The sequence below is a fragment of the Lepisosteus oculatus genome, chromosome 7 (genome assembly GCF_040954835.1).
Source record: "Lepisosteus oculatus isolate fLepOcu1 chromosome 7, fLepOcu1.hap2, whole genome shotgun sequence".
Taxonomy (NCBI): Eukaryota; Metazoa; Chordata; class Actinopteri; order Semionotiformes; family Lepisosteidae; genus Lepisosteus; species Lepisosteus oculatus.
The window spans coordinates 32,701,446-32,707,445 of record NC_090702.1 but is presented as its reverse complement, the minus strand read 5'-3'; positions in this window follow the sequence as shown (position 1 = coordinate 32,707,445).

Below are 6,000 nucleotides of genomic sequence, written 5' to 3'. Positions count from 1 at the left end.
CTCATGGAGAGCAAGCTGGGGTATGTGAAAAGACAAATTCCTACTGCAAGAAATTGTATATGGCTAATAAAGTGATATAATCTTAAATAAATTAGTAATGTGCTCATAGGCACATCTGGACTGCACAGCTGTCTTTGGTCTTTTTTATATGCCATATATTTTAAGGACTCATAACTAACACTAGGAACTATTGTTTATTTAGTTTTTTAGTTGATTTTACATTATTTTGTGTTGTGATTTCATTTTAAATATATTTTTTACTCAATTATATTTGCTTTATTTTAGATTTATCCAATATAAACATAAGATTATAAATTAAGTTATCCAATGAAGGTCTGGGAGGAGGTCAAATTCTAATCTTGTACTTACGCTTTCCTATACAGTATATGAATACTCATTGGCTGTTCACAACTCTATGCACATTTTTTCTAGCACCTTCAGCCAGTGCTGTCATTTCCTCAGCCAGTCCATCTAACACCAATGAATTAAATATGCTATTCTTATATATTATGTCTTTTTGTCGCTTTTTGTAATTCTGAGAATTCGATCCAACTAAATATATTTTCTAGATTTTTTTAGTTAGCGTGAGAGGATAGAAGATGAACACTGAGATAAATGTAGCCCAGCTGCCTGTGTGTCACCCAAGTAAATCTACTGAGTGCATACAGCATACAGTATATTGTCTCAAACACTCCACCTGCCTGTTGCTAGTCGCACTCAAGTGTGTTAAATTGAAAACGAATGCATCCAAATTATGAAATGGCATATATTCTTCTGTATATCGATAACTACAGGTTTATTTCTGTAATTAAAATGTGACAAATGCCATAGGAGAACTAGCTCATTTACACTGAGCGAATGTGCAAACTTTGTAATACACTGATCCCTAGATGTGTAGAAAATAAATGGGATCTTAATAAAACAAAATAAAAATGGTGAGATATCTTTAGTCTGATGCTCAGCTTAGAATTTTAACTTGGCCATTCACACATTGCCAGTGTTATTCTGCTCTGTGATACCTACACAAATTCTGTGTCCAATTATACCTTAGTTTAAAATCATCATTTGTTACAGTAGGTCTTTGTTTTAGATATTCATGACATTTAGGTGTATCAGTTATAGAATGGTTACAACTAACCTTCAGTTTTCATAGAATTTTTATAATTAGACAACAGATGATGTGTTAACTGATTAAATACTATTATTTTAATTCTAATGTTATGGCTGTAGTGTAACACAAGCTACTGTACTTTGTGGTGCTGGGCATAATGTACATTATCAAAGTAATGAAAGCTTTAGCTTCATACAATCCTTTTCCAAAGCCTAAATTTACTGGTGATATCTTGCCATTTTTACTGCGAAACTTTAGTTTCCAAAACATGGCTTCTTCTGTTATATCTGTGCTGTCAATAATTTAATGTTGATTACATCTCAGACTATTTCAAAATTAAGTTTAATGAGTTTGTTTATGTATTGTTTATGTAACAGCATGTTTTATAAAATGTCTGATAAGAGCTTATAATCATTTTACAAAACCCCTGTATTTGAACAACAGACAGTTGGTTCAAGGACATGTATGTAGTTATTACGTAGTAAATAACTATGTAGTTTTCCATATAGTATAAAATAATATCTACTTAACTATTTAAAAAAGTGTATTTTTAAAATGTATTTTAAGCATCTTTACACCTACAATAAACTTTTAGAATGATCTGCTTGGAGTTTGTACATTTTCCCTGTGTTCCAGTGGGTTTCCTTTGGTACTCAGGTTTCTTCACACAGTCCAAATACCGGGAGGTTAATTGGCAAGAAGATTGGCTCAGGTGTGAGGTGCATCATATTGTTGTCCCATCCAGGGTGTATTGCGCCTTGCTTTCTTAGCTTGTGGGGACAGGCTCCACTTCCCTTCGACCTGACTGGTGCTCCCACAGACCAGTACCCAGACGAGATTTAATAACTGTATTTTCATTCTAACAGCTGCTCGCAATTACAACCAGGTACGTATCACTGGACCCATGCAAAAAATAAATTAACAACATAGTTGCAAGTAACGAGAAGAAAAAGCCCAAGAAGCAGTCTTTGTATGCTGCATGGCCCTCTCTTTGTTGTTTGCAGCCCAGAGAAATCTTCCTGTTGGCACCACTTCCCCCACCTGGCAAAACCAAAGAAGACATCCTCGCCAAGCTTCTCTTTGTGTTGCTGTCCTTGGTACTCCCCTTACTTATCTCAGGTCAGCCATCTAGGCACATTTCCTTCATTCTGCCTTTCAAAGAAAGAAATAAGACCCTGCTCTGTATTTCGGTTGTCTGTAACACCCTCTACATCCTGAAAATCCCAAACAGTATGTTTCTTTTGACCTCCCCTGCCTGCCCATGAGCAACAAACAGGGAAGAGAAGGAGAGAGCACATGAGCCCCTGTACCGCCACTGGCCAGGAATCAGGGGCCAGTATGTTCCAGTGATCATGGGGAATAAATGGAAACAATCTGGAGATTGTTTGCAGACCTTGACTAAATGCAGATTTTGAGGCCTTGGTGGTGTTTTTGTTTTTTCTTCTTGTCTCTTTTGTTTCCCTTCTGTCTCTGTGTTTCAGATCCAGTCTGCACTGCCTCAATGCCTCCACACACCTCGGGTGTTGCCTCTGACTGCGTGGTAGGTAATTGACTGATGCCTAGTCAAACAGTCCGTCACTCAGTTCTGTGAAGATTGTTGTCTACTGTACTGTTTGTGCTAGGGAGATAGGAAGACCTTAAAATGACAGGGATGTGGACACAACAAAACAACACACCCTAACTCCATATGCATATACTGACTGGCCAGTATATGCATAACTCATGCAAACACAAATCCCAAACCTTTGCCCTGCTTCCACTACTGTAACACAGTTAAATACATTGTGAATGCAGTACTTGTCAATATTTTCAATTTAACTTCTTCTTTGAGTTTAACATAGATATCTGTACAGTATGTGTGTGGCTGAACGCAACTCAATTTTGGAAGTTTGTTTTTAGGCCAAGCTGAATTTGAACAGAGTGGTGAACAGAATGCTCTGCAACTATGTGCAATCCATATTGGTATAGTGTGCATGTAATGCATAACAACACAAAAGGTATTTTTTAATTTCTGAAGCCCAGAGTGCTCTGTATTAAATTATAAAAAACAGTTTCTCTTGCTTAGCAGAGCAAGACAGTGCAATTAATTTACTGCAAGATCAAAATGGTTCCAGGAGACATCTTTAACTGCTCTCTTTATTTATCACAAGATGAAAGATTACCTTAGCAGTAAGGTTAAATTTGTTTTAACTGGTTGATGCCATAAGAATTACCAATTTTGGGGGGTTTGGGAACAGTGAAAAAAAGGCATCTCTACTTGTCACTTATCCATAGTATTGCCTTATGCAGCAGAATCTGGGAAATGTAAAATGTTAGTCAGTTCTGACAGCAACTCTAAAGGCTTTTTTTTGGTACATTTTTTAAGTATTTGTTCATTTGTAACCAGTTAATTAATTCAAAGTTTGGGCAGCCCTTGATCAATTGGGTAAATGGCCCTTGAGTTATAAGGTTATACATAGAGGTTAGAAAAAGTAATAATGGAAACTGGGTCAAATTATATTTAAAATAGTTAAAAAATGATTCTTTTTTATTTTTAATATTTGAGTTAATGAATGTTCATGAAGATGACTTAATTTGTTCATTTGTGTTAAGATACAAATTCTGATCTCATACTGCTAACAGGTGAGCACCTCTCTGTCCATCTTTTTTTGTCTGAGAGGGAGGCATTACCAACAAGGTGAAATATTTTCAATCTTATCCCTTGACAAGAATGATGTGCTTCACGGGGTTTGATGAGGGCTACTCCTACCAGAGCCACTATCCCAGCTACTATTTTTAAACCTTCAGTGTACTTTCAGTAACCTTTCAGAATTTCCTCCTGTTAGTGAAGGGTTTTAGTGAAGGCTATCCATCTCATATTGGTTTAATGTATTCAAACAGAGCCTTTCTTAATGCCAAGGTCTTGAAATACTATTCTCCATTAAGTAGGCATCCTATAAAATGAATCTCTTTTGACTGATATGTGTCACAGTACTGACTAATCTTTTTGTTAAAAAGTCTTCTTTGCTTTTCTTTCTGTATGATGTTGTTTTAGCAGCAAGTCGCACTCAAGGAATTTACTCAAAATAATTTACATGGTTAGTAAAAGCCTTAGGGATTTTATTAAAAAGCACAATGATTTTTGGCTAAATTGTTACCTGGTACAAATCAATGTAACATGCTTACATTGAAAGAAGTACTTGAAACGTAGAATACAAACAGTACTACAGCTTTTTCTTACAGCATTTGTATTATTAACCGTAACCTGCTTAGCTTTATAGAGAAGATTGGAGGGTTTCCAAGCTGTTGGATTCCTAATTGTGCAGTTTCTTTATTCAGGGAAATTCGCATTGGATCCATGCTTTGTCCCAGACCTCTGAACCTGTTGTGCAGTGACAAGGCTGTAGTGTTTCATAGACTCTGCAGATGGCAGTACAATACAAATAAAAAAAAATAAAACTGTCTAGCTGTAGACCACAGAATATGATGAATAGTTTAGGGTCATCATTTAGACATTGCAACATGACTCAGCAGTAAAACAAATCTGTTATGTATTAAGCAATGATTCCCTATATAAACTAAAGAGTGTAATCATATTTTTATTATTTTCTGTGGAATGTAATTTCCTTCACAGTATATTTATTTGAATCCATAGTCACATGATTTGAGTTTGTATTTAAATATTAAAAAAAAGTAAAGCAGATAAGCTATTAGGAAGATTTCCTTGAGTGTAGAAAGCAGTAAACAATTACAAGAAGTAAACATATGTAAACATATTTATACTATTCCAAATCATTAAAAAGGTTATGAGAGACAAAACAGATGATGAGATTAAGGCAAAGGGAAGAATTAAAAGTTACTGAGACTGAAATGTAGTCGAAGATTCCTGAATTTACCATTCCCTTGTAAAGGGTGGTCTGCTGTAAATGTAAAACAAAATGTAAAAATAGATTTGTTTACATCTTTCATCAAGATAAGAAGATACATTTGTATGGACAAAAATACATTTATGTTGTTCTGTTTGTGCACTACAATGCTACTGTAATACAAAATATATTTCCCAGGGTTTGAATCAGAGCTAAAATGAACTCATACAGCTTTCAATAACCTCTTTATGAGAAAATAAATGTTAAGCTCAAGATTTTCCTTGAATTTAGATAATAAAATTAATAAAATATTAAACGATCTCTCTAAATAAAATAAATACATATCATATACATTTCTTTAAATGTGCTCGACTATTTTAGCAAGTTATCTTAAAATGTAATCTTAGAATTAATATAAGATTATTATTTAAAATTTTTATATAATACCCCAGAAATGTTTACAGGTTTTTATTTTTCTACCATGTCAGGATAGCTAACATACATTTTAGTTATCTTTAAATTCTTTTTAGAACTCTTTAAGATGTTTCTAATATTTTAGATAACTTGTGGTATATAGAATATATAGAACATTTAAAATAACAAGAATAGTCTCCTGACAGTTTTTGTTTTTCAACAAATTGACAGTATTTCCCTGACAGGATGCCACAGGAAGCCCATCTCCTCTTGCCATGAACATGGCTGCCATTCTTTCACAATTTGAGATCTGTAACAGATGGACCTCTCTGGTGCAAGGCTGCCATTTTGGCATATGGCGATTCCTCCCTTGGTTTTTAATATTGATCAGAGCAGGCTTGCAAGTGAAGGCAACCTAAAGTAAACTGCAAATAAACTTCGAAACTAGGATAATAACAAGTTTGATGTTCATTGGCCGAAGACTTATTGGGGAAAAGCAGTGAAAGGTACGAGACATGCTGTGAAAAGAGTTATTTATCCATTGTGGGCATAAAAACATCTTGCACTGACATGTGACATCACGTTTAAATTTACTAATCCTGAATTAGGTTTAAGTGTGATGAATGAGGC